We start from the raw sequence: 16,088 nt of genomic DNA on the forward strand, positions 1-16,088 counted from the left end.
AGATTTTCTATGGGATTAAGGTCTGGAGACTGGCTAGGCCACTCCAGGACCTTAATGTGCTCCTTCTTGAGCCACTCCTTTGTTGCCTTGGCCGTGTGTTTTGGGTCATTGTCATGCTGGAATACCCATCCACGACCCATTTTCAATGCCCTGGCTGAGGGAAGGAGGTTCTCACCCAAGATTTGATGGTACATGGCCCCGTCCATCGTCCCTTTGATGCGGTGAAGTTGTCCTGTCCCCTTAGCAGAAAAACCGCCCCAAAGCATAATGTTTCCACCTCCATGTTTGACGGTGGGGATGGTGTTCTTGGGGTCATAGACAGCATTCCTCCTCCTCCAAACACAGTGAGTTGAGTTGATGCCAAAGAGCTCCATTTTGGTCTCATCTGACCACAACACTTTCACCCAGTTGTCCTCTGAATCATTCAGATGTTCATTGGCAAACTTCAGACGGGCATGTGTATGTGCTTTCTTGAGCAGGGGGACCTTGCGGGCGCTGCAGGATTTTAGTCCTTCACGACATAGTGTGTTACCCATTGTTTTCTTGGTGATTATGGTCCCAGCTGCCTTGAGATCATTGACAAGATCCTCCCGTGTAGTTCTGGGCTGATTTCTCACTGTTCTCATGATCATTGCAACTCCACGAGGTGAGATCTTGCATGGAGCCCCAGGCCGAGGGAGATTGACAATTCTTTTGTGTTTCTTCTATTTGCGAATAATCGCACCAACTGTTGTCACCTTCTCACCAAGCTGCTTGACGATGATCTTGTACGCCATTCCAGCCTTGTGTAGGTCTACAATCTTGTCCCTGACATCCTTGGAGAGCTCTTTGGTCTTGGCCATGGTGGAGAGTTTGGAATCTGATTGATTGATTGCTTCTGTGGACAGGTGTCTTTTATACAGGTAACAAGCTGAGATTAGGAGCACTCCCTTTAAGAGTGTGCTCCTAATCTCAGCTTGTTACCTGTATAAAAGACACCTGGGAGCCAGAAATCTTTCTGATTGAGAGGGGGTCAAATACTTATTTCCCTCATTAAAATGTAAATCAATTTATAACATTTTTGACATGCGTTTTTCTGGATTTTTTTGTTGTTATTCTGTCTCTCACTGTTCAAATAAACCTACCATTAAAATTATAGACTGATCATTTCTTTGTAGGTGGGCAAACGTTCAAAATCAGCAGGGGATCAAATACTTTTTTCCCCCTCACTGTAAGTTGATGAAATTGTTGTAGATATATTCCAATGAAGTTAGATCTATAATTGTTTTTTAAATATACAAGTAGGAAAGCCTTAAGATAAATAATGCACTTGTTTTAAAGAGAAAAATGTAGATCATTTTTGAGTAAAGTAGTAATATGTTGCATGAGTGTGTTGGGAGCAACTCGTCCCCCCCCCCCCCCCCCCCCTTTACTAGGGGGTTACTGGCCCCTGGGCCTAGTTACCCCTTTATGGTTATGAATGTGTTTCTACCTGTTATTTAGACAATGACTGGCCCAATCAGTTCTAGTTTATGCTAACTTGCTAGCTAGCAACTTCACTAGCAGTAAATGCTAGCTAGCTAGCTAGTTATAATAAACTGTTAGGAGTGCTAGCTAGCAACCTTACTACCAGATCGTCTGAGGTAAAATACATTAAAAAGATAACGTAACTTAATTGCAGTTATAAATGTTTCCACTAGTGACTGATAGCTTTACAGCTAATGTTACTTTATAGCCTTTTAGCTATTTTACACAGCATTGTATGTCATATAGCTAGATATCTCGATACGTTTTGAAGAGAGAGCTTTTCAATTGTCATCTCTCCCCCTGTTTTCAGTCACAGCTGGGGACTGGATTAGGTGTGAGCAGTGCAGGATGTGGGCTCATGAGTGGTGCTCCAATTTTACTTGGGACAGCTTTATTTGTGACTTATGTACAAATTAGAATCGTGCAATAGCAGAGCATAAGATAGTTGCCACAAATGTCACACTGAAGTAATTAGTTAAGTTATTGTTATTAAATGTTCTATTATGTTATTAGTTACAGTATATTCCATTCCAATTTTATATTCCAATTAATATTTAAAAAAAAAAATAATTAAAAACAACTATTGAAAACCTTTTGGCTCCTGAATGTCATTTTAAAGACTGCTGGGATTTAAAGACTGCAGTTACCCCGGTACTTAAAAAAAGCCCCTTTTCTAAAAACAACATTTCATGAAATAACAAAAAATGTGTAAACTGTGGCCATTTATTTCCCTTTATAGTTTATTCGCCTAAAGCATGACCTTCATCCACATACCAATTTCTTTCTAAACGTTGCTTTTTTTGTGTCAGCAATTAGATATTGTTCTTAGGGGGGGCTAGCTACCCCCTAGTACCCTACTTTTTGAGGGGGGAAATGGCCACCACATCTTCTCTTCCAGAGGAGGACCTCACCTGTCCTGTATGCCGAGACATCTTCAGAGACCCAGTCATCCTGTTGTGTAGCCACAGCTTCTGTAAAGACTGTATACATGGCTACTGGAGGGAGAGAGAAGTGAAGGAATGTCCAGTCTGTAGGAAAAGATCAAAACTCAGTGATGCACCCCTCAACCGGGCTTTGAAGAACCTCTGTGAGGCCTACTCGAAGGAGAAAGCAACTGCAGGTGTCCTCTGCAGTCTGCATGGGGAGAAATACAAACTTTTCTGTCGGAAACATTTATGTCCCAATAGAATAAATGACCATGACATTTAGTTTTTTCCTAAAAAAGTAACAATTATTGCACACCACTGCTTAGTGTAGGTGCTGCTGCCCTTTAGAGAAAATGTTTTCTCAGTAAACTGATATATTTTAGCATTTTCCTGTTTCATTCCAGGCGTCTGTGCTGAAGCTCCTACAGAACAAACTGGAGGTCCTTGAGGCAGACAGTCGAAATTGTGACGTAACGGCAGATACTATCACGGTAAGAAAGCTGAGCGACTTTTGGCTTTTATGTTTCTGTAGTAGAGTTTCCCTCAGCCAGCAGATTTGACCCTACTTGCTTACTGCTACACTAGGGTCGGACAGGCTTCCTGTGTAGATTAAGACACTGCAGAGCTGGTGTGGGATATGGCTCCCAAAATGTACTTCAGTCTAGAGTTTATAAATGCGTTATACTCCGAATTGTCTTATTATCCCAACTGTTACATTGAGTAGATGGTACGACTGATGGTTTTTAAGTAAACTGCTGTTTTTGTCCTGATCCTAACTAGCATTAGCCACAGAAGCCATCGTGGCATGGCACGTTGTGTTCCTTAATCTTCTTTGAGGTTTTATGGCAGACTAAAACCTACTGGTGTTTTGCCACCACCTACTGTATGGGTTACTGATACAAAACTATTCCTTTGCGGGAAAGGGGAGGGGCAAGAAAACCATACATCATACAAATAATTAATCAAAAAAACATCCCACTCCTTCAGTCACCATTCAAATCATATCCCTCTCACAGGGGCCTGCGAGGAGAAAGCATTCATCGACGGGATTCCTTGTAATGCCACTGCTGTAAAATCCCAGAGCCCTCAAAAACACCACATTCACAACGATGACCGTTTTCTCAGATTTCCTATTTGTGCTGTCCAGTTGATAACCAATGAAAATAAACACTAGGGTCATTCGGTGTGCACCAACCAGTTGATCCAATTCGTCACGTATATCCTTCACATTCGCTTCTAGCATCACCCCAGAGATGACACCCTTGATAGGTTCCCTGCATTGAAGATCCACACACGACACATTTCCAACCTATATCTTCTAGAGGTGCTGAGCACTCTCCTTCTGTTCCATAGATGCGCAGAAAACCAAAATAATCACATTTCTCGTTTCTCTCACCGATGCCACCTTATCCAACGCATCCACGATTTTTATAGACTTCAAACTGACCTCCCAGTCAAAATCCAAAATCCTGACCAAAAACGAATCAGAACTATGGTTGGATTTACTAGATTCCACCACCACTTTACTTCTCTTTTTTCCTTTTGTGTTCACCACTGTAATGCAATTATTCTTACTCATCTCCACTCAACATGCCATCTGATTCAAACAGAACATTCACTTGCGCCATTTTCACTTCCAACATGACATCTCCGGCCCATTGCTTTGAACAGGTCCTAGTTTTGTCGCACATAGACTCACTGTTCAGTAGTGTGGTCAGGTGCCACAAAGAGGGACTTGGGAAAATTGCAGTTGTCTCAGAACAGGGCAGCACGGCTGGCCCTTAAAAGTACACAGAGAGCTAACATTAATGACATGCATGTCAATCTCTCATGGCTCAAAGTGGAAGAGAAATTTACTTCATCACTACTTGTTTTTGTAAGAGGTGTTGACAAGCTGTATGTACCGAGGTGTCTGTTTAAAATACTAGCACACAGCTCGGACAGCCATGCATACCCCACAAGACATACCACCAGAGGTCTCTTCACAGTCACCAAGTCCAGAACAGACTATGGGAGGTGCACAGTACTACATAGAAACATGACTACATGGAACTCTATTCCACATCAGGTAACTGATGTAAGAAGTGGAATCAGAAAAAATAAATAAAAATAAAACAGGTAAAAATATACCTTATGGAACAACGGGGACTGTGAAGAGACACACACAAAGTACAGACTCATGCATACGCACACAGTGTGATATTGTTATATGGTGGTATTAAACATTTTGTATTGTAGATATGTAGTGGTTTAATAATGTTATATGATGTACTGTTTTATCTTTTGTTTTATATGTGATGTAAGTGCTTTAATATGTTTAGACCCCAGGAAGATCTAATGGGGATCCCTAATAAATACAACTCCAAAACAACAAAGTAGCTGGTAGACTGACACTGTTATTCCAAATGGCATGAGGACAAAAAAATTGACAATTTTCCGGAAAACTAGAAGTCGTTCAATCTTCTTGGTGTGACCGATGGTATAATTCGCAGTACAAGGCCTTTTTTCATCCTTGGGTTGAAGTATGTTTTCTGAGCCATATCTCCCACCGACTCTGCGGTGTCTTAACCTAACCAGGAAGCCTGTCCAAACCTAGTGCAGCTGTAAGCAAGCGGGTCGTATCTGCTGGCTATGTTTCCCTTAGTTCCCTGGATTTGGGGATGAACCGTATGACCTTAAAGAATAACAATAGTAGAGTTACAAAATTCCCTGGTTTGAGGATTACCGGATTTCCACCTTATTTCCTCTCAATTCCAGGTATCTTCCATCCAGGATTTCTGGTAAACTGGGGAATTTTGTTAAAGTTACCCAAATGTTCCAAATGGCATCCTATATTCCCTACAAAAATCACTGGGGACCCCGGGGCCGGTAATTTGACCATGTTAACAAGTTTAGATAGTTTAGGTTCCAGCTAAGATAGCAATCTAAAAAAAATTGCTGACATGGGATAATTGACTGACTATCAGTGACTGACAGAAGAGAGAAACTGATGCACAACCACATTTGGAAATTGCACTTTGTGTATTCTACTATTCTAACTCACAACAGTAACTTGAGACCCTACTGACTTCCTAAAAATAAAAAACATTTTGTTGAAATTGATCAGAAGGCCTTCAAAAGGAGGCCCGCGGTCTGCCAGTTGCCCATCCCAGGTTTATGATTATACTTCATTTACATCTGTGGTCGTGGTGTCTGACATTTAAATGTATCAGGGTTTTATTCTCAATGGGTCGGTTTCCCAGACACAGAATAAGCCTAGTCCTGAACTAAATAGCTCTTTCAATACAGAATCTCCATGGAGAATGCTTTTTTTGACCTGGACTAGGTTTAAACTGTGACAGTGTCTGGGAAACTGGCCCTAGTCCTAGAGTGGTATAACAATAACAGTGGTTGAGGACAGTCCAGGAGAGCAAGCAGTTCACACAGACCTACAGTAGGGGGAGACATTGTCCTGCTGTACTAGGACTGAACCCCACAAACCTTTAAAAGGAAATAGGTCATACAAACTCTATATTTGGGTCATATTACAGCAGGGGTGTATTCATTAGTGCACACCGTAGTAAAACATTTTGGAACAAAAACAAGTGTTTCTCATTGGACAAGTTTAGATGAATCCCTCCTTGTTTTGGCTGTTTGCTTCCTAGTGAATACACTGCAGTCTTATGAATGAACACAGAACATGTTGAATGTTGACTAAATTCATTCAGTGTAGAGGAAGTAACACAGATCAACAATAGTCTATTTATGCAGCAGTAGCCTGTAGCACAATGAAATTTGACAAAGAGCTATGCAGATTCACAGCATGCAGAACACCATCGTAGAGGAATAATCATGGGAGCAGTTTTAAGAAGAAAACATTTACAGAACCAAAAGAAGAGGATGAGAAGATGAGACTGGTAAACAGAGGCCCTGCCTGCAGCGTGTCCTTGTGGAGGCAGTAGTCGCACACTCCCAACATCTGTAAGATTTGGTTCTGGGTTTTGAGATCAGGGAGGCAGGTTTTGTGATTCTGTTGGTAGGGGAAGTGGTTGTTTGGTAGGGGAGGAATTGCATCTTGTGGATTTGCATGCAGGGACTGAGAGCGGTTGGTTAGGAACACAGTGGATGTAACATTTACTTATAGACAAAGCAGCAGCAGGAGAGGGAGAGGCAGACAGGGGTTACTACTGTGCCGTCATTCCTGTGGTTTTGCATGCAGAAAGGTGTTGGAGCTAAATGGAAACATGTTGTAGAATGTGACAGGTATTGACAGCTACTGTAGGTGCACATTATACTGTACAGACAACTGGGACCAGGTGATTATCAGAAACAGCAGTCAAAATGGTACACAATGGTTACAAGTCAATTAAAAAAATACACAATTAATGTCACTACATATAAATAGAAGTGATATGATTTAGTAGATAAGTGAAGAAATGTTTAAAAGGCGTGTTTATTGCATTATATATATATTTAACTTTATTTAATTTTAAATCTATTGTGAATTTATGTATTGATATCAGTGAATATTTCAGGCTTGACGTTTTACTCTCAACGATCTGTTTTCTACCACGAAACACCAGAAAATGGCCCAAAAAAGTAGAACCAACTCATCTGCTTTTACACTAGGATTTGACTATTAGATGTTTCATGTTTCTTTGAAAAAATATATTTTAAAGTGGTGAAATTGTTGACCAATTTGAAATGCATAAATTGAAATAAATCAGTTTATTGTTAACTTTATTGTCTCTTAAGATCAGTAACCCTTGTTTGATGAGAGACATGAGAACTGCAGGTTATGTTCTGTTTGCTGTTTTTCAGTGTTTGTGCCTGCTGCTGAATCTCATTCAACATCGACTTAATGGAACAGATTTGGAATATATATATATTTTCTCAATTGAATGGCAGGTGTACTGAACACATCTATCTGAACGAAAGGCTGTGAACAAATACACTACATCACCAAAGTATGTGGAGTTGGTCCCCCCTTTGCCGCTATAACAGCCTCCACTCTTCTGGGAAGGCTTTCCACTACATGTTGGAACATTGTTGCGGGGACTTGCTTCCATTTATCCACAAGAGCATTCGGCTTCCCAATTCATCCCAAAGGTGTTCAATGGGGTTGAGGGCATGGCTCTGTGCAGGTCAGTCAAGTTCTTCCACACGGATCTCAACAAACCATTTCTGTATGGACCTTGCTTTGTGCACTGGGGCATTGTCATGCTGAAACAGAAAAGGGCCTTCCCCAAACTGTTGCCACAAAGTTGGAAGCACAGAATCGTCTAGAATGTCATTGTATGCTGTAGCGGATTTTCCTTCACCGAACCATGAAAAGCAGCCCCATACCATTATTCCTCCTCCACCAACTTTACAGTTGGTACTACGCTTTGGGGCAGGTAGTGTTCTCCAGGCATCAGCCAAACACAGTCATCCATCAGACTGCCAGATGGTGAAGCGTGATTCATCACTCCAGAGAACACATTTCCACTGCTCCAATGGCGGCAAGCTTTACACCATTCAAGCTGATGCTTGGCATTGCGCATAGTGATCTTAGGCTTGTGTGCGGCTGCTCGGCCATGGAAACCATTTCATGAAGCTCCCAATGAACAGGTCTTGTGCTAACGTTGCTTCCAGAGGCAGTTTGGAATGGAACCCTGGAGTGAGCGTTGCAGCCGTGGATAGACAATTTTTACGCATTACACGCTTCAGCACAAGGGCTGTGTGGCCTACCACTTGGTGGCTGAGCCATTGTTGCTCCTAGACATTTCAATTTCACAATAAACAGCACTTACAGTTGATTTTGACAAACTGACTTGTTGGAAAGGTGGCATCCTATGAAGGTGCCCTGTTGAAAGTCATTGAGCTCTTCAGTAAGGCCATTCTACTGCCAATGTGTGTCTATGGAGATTGCATGGCTGTGTGCTAGATTTTATACACCTGTCAGCAGCGGGTGTGGCTGAAATATCAGGATCCACTAATTTGAAGGGGTGTCCACATACCTTTGTATATATAGTGTAGTAGTTATCATAGTAGAATAGATAGAAGCTCATCATATCAGAGCTGTAGCTCTGCCCACCTGTGAAATGGAGCAGAGCATTCTGGGCAATCTCGTGGTCAGAGGAGATTAGCTCCAGAGAACTCAAGTGAGATCGTTTCAGCCATACTGTTTTCTTTGCGTTAGCCAAGGCCAGTGTGCTTCCTTGCTGATATGCAAGTACATACATTCATCATGTGTATATGGCAGTAGACACACTTGACAACGCTACTGTCATATTTTATTGTTCTGCTATTTAAGTGTTTAATATGAGCTACCACTAGCTACTGTGAGCTTGCTAGCTCCGTTTTCAGTCTCATATCATTTCGGACATTTAGTCCTGTATTTGCATCCACCTCATGTTCGAACGCTTTATAAAACACGGAAGCCAAACGGGGAAACTATGGATACAACTTCCTTATCATCATTAATTTGTTCTGAATATGTGGACAACTAGAAATACCTAGGTGTCTGGTTAGACTGTAAACTCTCCTTCCAGACTCATATTAAGCATCTCCAATCCAAAACTAAATCTAGAATCGGCTTCCTAATTCGCAACAAAGCATCCTTCACTCATGCTGCCAAACATACCCTCGTAAAACTGACCATCCTACCGATCCTCGACTTTGGCGATGTCATTTACAAAATAGCCTACAACACTCTACTCAAGAAATTGGATGCAGTCTATCACAGTGCCATCCGTTTTGTCACCAAAGCCCCATATACTACCCACCAATGCGACCTGTACGCTCTCGTTGGCTGGCCCTCACTTCATACTCGTCGCCAAACCCACTGGCTCCAGGTCATCTACAAGTCTCTGCTAGTTAAAGCCCTGCCTTATCTCAGCTCACTGGTCACCATAGCAGCACCCACCCGTAGCACGCGCTCCAGCAGGTATATCTCACTAGTCACCCCCAAAGCCAATTCCTCCTTCACCCGCCTCTCCTTCCAGTTCTCTGCTGCCAATGACTGGAATGAACTACAAAAATCTCTAAAACTGGAAACACATCTCCCTCACTAGCTTTGAGCACCAGTTAGAGCAGCTCACAGATTACTGCACCTGTACATAGCCCATCTATAATTTAGCCCAAACAACTACCTCTTCCCCTACTGTATTTATTTATTTAGATCCTTTGCACCCCAGTATTTCTACTTTGCACATTCATCTACTGCAAATCAATCATTCCAGTGTTTTACTTGCTATATTGTATTTACTTCGCCACCATGGCCTTTACCTCCCTTATCACACCTCATTTGCTCACTTTGTATATAGACTTATTTTTCTACTATATTATTGACTGTATGTTTGTTTTACTCCATGTGTAACTCTGTGTTGTTGTATGTGTCAAACTGCTTGCTTTATCTTGGCCAGGTCGCAATTGTAAATGAGAACTTGTTCTCAACTTGCCTACCTGGTTAAATAAAGGTGAAATAAATAAAAAAATATGGGAGAAGCACTCAGAACCCACTAATTGTTATTTTACAGTGCCTCTCGTGGCATGACAAATAATTGTCAATGTTTGCAATGTAAAAACGATAATGAAAGCAATCAGGGTCAATTCAAGTTGACTCTTCTTTAATTCTCCTGACTGCCCCTTAAAAAACGTAATGTGAAAACAGTGCCTGATATTCTAAAAATGTATTCGTAAATGGTTTGCGGAATATTTTAGCCTATATAGACCAACGAGAAGCGCGCCTGTATCTATCACAGAACTAGAATGGGATTCACTTTCTATGATCTCTCCGCTCCCTGCTCTGATAGATATGAGCCTGCAACGTCCATCTCTCAAGCGTTGCACGTCATCATGTATTTTCTTAGAGAATCATAGCCGAGGGAAGCGTGATGGAGGTGCCGCAGCATCCTTTATAAATTGAAATACATTTGCCAAAGTTATAGAATTGCTGCTGTCTGTTTAGAAATAAATTAAATAATTCCCGATAATACACCTCGAGTAGGCCTATACTTGTTTTTGTTAATTGCCTAGCTTTGGATTGTCTGTAGCCCAATCACAAGGCATGGCTACAGTCATGAAGGCGCAGGCAAATCTGTCAGCGAACAGCATGCGCCCAAAACCGGCCTTTCGCGTCATTTCAAATACAACCGCGGGAAACACAGATCCTGTTGAAAAGAGAACACGAGTCTGTCTGTAGGCTACGAAGCTATCCACTTCCATGTCTCCACACACCTAGGCCGGGACTATTGATGGATTCAAGACAAGGTCGTGTTTATTGATTTCAGATTCTCAGTTTGTCAGTGTCAAAGTATAGCCTGTCATTTAGATAATTTGTGAGGTATTAAAAATATTCTGCTAAAGTCTCCAGTCATCTAAAAGTATGTAGAATTGCATGAAATGCGTTTATAAAGGCAACATTTTTTTCCAGGACCCTAGGCTAAAGAAAAATTCCCACCTGTGTGTGCGCGCGCAACTTCAGCAAGCGCCTCTCTCTACTCTACTGCTCTATGCCTGTACACAAAAGCAATGATAATGCATGCAATGCTTTATTATAATATATTGCCAACCTTAGTACAATGGTAGTAAATATTTGTATAAATTAAACACATAAGGAAAATAAACGTTATTAACATTACACCCTTTTGTGAATGGAATGGTTTCACCCACTAGTCTGCCCGCGAACGGCGTTGTTCTCTGATATAACATTGCGCGCAGCACGAGTTAGGTTGATGAAAACAACATTTTCACTTTGTATAGGCACCTGGTCTCTCCGCTACCTCGGATATTCCTCTTAAATCGTGTGCAGTCCCAGGAAAAGCCATACTACAAAAACTTGGACACTTATTTCGAAATATTTGAATTACTAATAGCTTAGAGGTGAGATGTAGGCTTGCTCTTTGTTTGCTGAATGTAAAATACTGGGGCGCGACTAACTTAACCTGGCAGGGGGTCCTCCCTCATATCTTTTGCGCTTCTAAAGCTAATTTCCTGCTTTCTACTAGGCCCATCCCCCCCCCAAAAAAAATCTCTGTCCACCAAGAGTAGTCTTTTCTTTTGACTGATCGCCAAAATTTTAAAACATGTATTTTTCCATATACAGACATATGTGTTTAAATAAAATCAACTGTATTTACTGAACTTGTCTGATGCATTGGGCACACCATTTGATTAAATAATGAAGACACAGGCTGCATTTCAAACTCATAAAAGACACAGCTTTGTCCACTTACCCTCGCCTTATGGCTTTGGGGGAATCCCCACGGACATACAGTTGAAGTCGGAAGTTTACATACACTTAGGTTGGAGTCATTAAAACTCGTTTTTCAACCACTCCACAAATTTCTTGCTAACAAACTATAGTTTTGGACAACCACTTTGTGCATTACACAAGTAATTGTTCCAACAATTTTTTTACCTACAGATTATTTCACTTAAGCACAATTCCAGTGGGTCAGGAGTTTACATACACAAAGTTGACTGTGACTTTAAATAGCTTGGAAAATTCCAGAAAATGATGTCATGGCTTTAGAAGCTTCTGATAGGCGAATTGACATAATTTGAGTCAATTGGAGGTGTACCTGTGGATGTATTTCAAGGCCTACCTTCAAACTCAGTGCCTCTTTGCTTGACATCATAGGAAAATCAAAAGAAATCAGCCAAGACCTCAGAAAATAAATTGTAGACCTCCACAAGTCTGGTTCTTCCTTGGGAGCAATTTCCAAACGCCTGAAGGTACCACGTTCATCTGTACAAACAATAGTACGCAAGTATAAACACCACGGCACCACGCAGCCGTCAGGAGATGTGTTCTGTCTCCTAGACATGAACGTACTTTGGTGTGAAAAGTGCAAATCAATCCCAGAACAACAGTAAAGGACCTTGTGAAGATGCTGGAGGAAACAGGTACAAAAGTATCTATATCCACAATATAACGAGTCCTATATCGACATAACCTGAAAGGCCGCTCAGCAAGGAAGAAGCCACTGCTCCAAAACCGCCATAACAAAGACGGTTTGCAACTGCACATGGGGACAAAGATCGTACTTTTGGAGAAACGTCCTTTGGTCTGATGAAACAAAAATAGAACTGTTTGGCCATAATGACCATTGTTATGTTTGGAGGAAAAAGGGAGAGGTTTGCAAGCCGAAGAACACCATCCCAACCGTGAAGCACGGGGGTGGCAGCATCATGTTGTGGAGGTGCTTTGCTGCAGGAGGGACTGGTGCACCTCACAAAATAGATGGCATCATGAGGCAGGACAATTATGTGGATATATTGAAGCAACATCTCAAGACATCAGTCAGGAAGTTAAAGCATGGTTGCAAATGGGTCTTCCAAATGGACAATGACCCCAGCATACTTCCAAAGTTGTGCAAAATGGCTTAAGGACAACAATGTCAAGGTATTGGAGTGGCCATCACAAAGGCCTGACCTCAATCCTATAGAAAATTTGTGGACAAAATTGAAAAAGCATGTGCGAGCAAGGAGGCCTACAAACCTGACTCAGTTACACCAGCTCTGTCAGGATGAATGGGCCAAAATTTACCCAACATATATTGTGGGAAGCTTGTGGAAGGCTACCCGAAACGTTTGACCCAAGTTAAACAATTTAAAGGCAATGCTACCAAATACTAATTGACTGTATGTAAACTTCTGACCCACTGGGAATGTGATGAAAGAAATAAAAGCTGAAATAAAATCACTCTACTATTATTCTGACATTTCACATTCTTAAAATAAAGTGGTGATCCTAACTGACCTAAGACAGGGAATTTTTACTAGGATGAAATGTCAGGAATTGAGAAAAACTTAGTTTAAATGTATTTGGCGAAGGTGTATGTAAACTTCCGACTTCAACTGTATTTGTGTCGGTCCAAATGATTAGTCAAGCAAGGGAAGTTTGCAACGTAAGCCCCTCAGCCCTCGTTTTCAATGGAGTTTGCGATTGTACAATTATGTTCACTTCGTGGCCTGTTTAGTGCATATAAAACAACAACATGCTACCGGTGCCTAAAAACACAATCGCCATGGGACGAACGAGTGACGAATTTCCGGGCAAGGGCTGTCCATTTAAAATTCATTCCTTCCTCCATTGCCCTGCAAGTGTATACTCGTCAGACGTAATGACACTTCATCAGAAGTGTCCACTTAATTTGAGGGCTGAGGGGATAGGGTGTGTGTCTAAAGTGTTTGGAATGCAGCCCTTGAGTAATTTGTCAGACCCGAAGTTAACATAATTGTACACTGCAAACTTCTTTAAAAAAAAAAAAACTGGGCTGAGGGGCTTATATTGCAAACTTCCCTTGCTTGGCTAATCATTTGGACTGACAACAAATATGGCCGAGGGGGTTCCCCCAAGGGCATAAGGCGTGGGTAAGTGGACAGGGTGTGTCTTTTATTAGTTTGAAATGCAGCCAAGACAGAGCCTGTCACGTCTACTCCCGCTCCCCCTCTCTGGTGCTCGATGTCGCCAGTTTACTCATTAATACGCACACCTGCCACCAGTTACGCACACCTGCGCTTCATGAGACTCACTTTGACTCCATCACCTTCCTCATTTCCTCCCCTATCTATATCTGTCACTCCCTTTGGTTCTTTCCCCAGGCGTTATCGGCTGCATTCCAAACACTTAAGACATATCCTATCCCCTCGCCCTCATTAAATGGACACTTCTGAGACGTATCATGACGTCTGACGAGAATATACTTGCAGGGCAAGGGAGGATGGAATTAATTTTAAATGGATCACCCTTGCCCGGAAATTCGTCACTCGTTCATCCCGCGATGATTGAATTTTCAGCCAACAAGTGACTATAGCCAACTATGTAATAATAACGTGCATAAAGCCAACAAATAAAAACATTGAAGCCTGCAGGTAGAAAGTATCCTGATTTTAAAAAATAAATATCCTACAAATCACATTGGCTACGCACGCCAATGAGCTCAGGACAGACACAGCTGTAGACTATTTTTTTGTGCATGGGATAAGAAGTACAGGTTTTTTGACATTTCCACTGGATCAGAGCATTGCATTTTTCCCTTTCATGCCAAGTGGTTATCGAAAGAGAGAGGGGTGGAAATATTGTTCAAATACTTTGAGTAACTATTGTCATTCTCAATTGATTCTTAGAAAAAAAAAGACTTCGTTTAATTGCTGTTTCAGGTGAAGGGAATTAACTTTGAGAAGCACCACAGCTCATTAGTAGTGGTGAGTTAAGACAATAAGAAATACTAAATCAGCCATTCCCAAATGGGAACATTTTATAGGTCTACATTTGTGCGCAGATCAGGTAGACTAGTCCAACTGCTATACGGTAATCAGGTTCGCGTCCTTACTCAACATTGACAGAAGCGTTTCAAACAAAAGACAATGAATAAATTGACAAATCTTGTAAATGTGATGAAAAACAAAAACGTGTTTCTCACAAGTGTAGCATAGGTTGTGAGTTCTGCAAGACACATATCCACTCCAACAATGAGACCAAACGGTAAATGACTAATATAATGAATGCATAGGGGGCGCCACAGCGCATTTTGGAAAAAATTCGTGCCCATTTTCAACGGCCTACTAATCAGACTCAGAAGCTAGGATATGCATATAATTAATACCTGTGGATAGAAAACACCCTAAAGTTTCTAAAACTGTTTGAATGGTGTCTGTGAGTATAACAGAACTCATATGGCAGTCAAAACCCCGAGACCGATTGAACCAGGAAGTGGAATTCTGAATTGTGGACTCAACTTCACGTCGTTGCCTATTATTCACACCGTGAGATATCGTTCATTGAGCACTTCCTATTGCTTCCACAAGATGTCGCCAGTCTTTACAAAGTGTTTTGAGCCTTCTACTGTCGAAACTCAGTGAATGAGACGCGTTGGAAATTGGTCACAGGGGGAGGGCCATCACCATTATGACGCCGGCGGCCCTGTCTACCCCCACCTTTGGAAACGTTTTGAAACACAATGAAATCATCCCCCTCGAATCTTATTGGCTCTCTTGTTGAAAAAGGCCCTGAAGATTTATGTTATACAACGTTTGACATGTTTGAACGAACCTAAATGGGAAAATAATGTTTTATTTCGAAACGCTGTGGCGCGCACGGCAGAGTAGTTGGATACAGCCTTCAGACGCGCTAACAACAGCAAGCTAATGGAACATACAGGATGGACTTTTTCGACCGAAAATACATCTGTTGTGGACCTGGGATTCCTGGAAGTGCTTTCTGATGAAGACAACTAAAGGTAAGGGATTATTGACAATATTATACAACATTAGATGTGATATGCGATTGTTCCAAGATGGCGCCGAGCTGTATTTACTAGCTCATTTTCTGAGTATCGCATCCCCTTTTATCGCTAAGTGTGATTACCCAGTAAAGTTATTTTTAAATCTGGTATGACAGGTGCTTTCAAGAGATATTCATCTATAAATCTTAGAATGACAATATTACATTTTAAACATGTTTTCGAATAGTAATTCAGTAAAATTGTAGCTCTGTTTCCCCGGATTGCATTTGACGGGAAAATAGTTAGTCAACGTCAGACGCCGATGTAAAATGCTGTTTTCATATATAAATATGAACTTTATTGAACAAAAGAATGCATGCATTGTGTAACATGATGTCCTAGGTGTGTCATCTGATGAAGTTTGTAAAAGGTTAGTGCTGCATTTAGCTGTTTTTGGTTATTT

General features: G+C 41.4%; 1 protein-coding gene across 1 annotated transcript in view; it reads left to right on the plus strand.

The window, feature by feature from the left end:
* LOC106593431 (globoside alpha-1,3-N-acetylgalactosaminyltransferase 1) overlaps positions 1–16,088 on the plus strand; it is an 83,632-nt gene that overhangs the window by 26,416 nt on the left and 41,128 nt on the right. The gene's annotated exons all lie outside the window — the stretch shown is intronic.

This window comes from Salmo salar, chromosome 11 (genome assembly GCF_965601325.2).
Source record: "Salmo salar chromosome 11, fSalSal1, whole genome shotgun sequence".
Classification (NCBI taxonomy): Eukaryota; Metazoa; Chordata; class Actinopteri; order Salmoniformes; family Salmonidae; genus Salmo; species Salmo salar.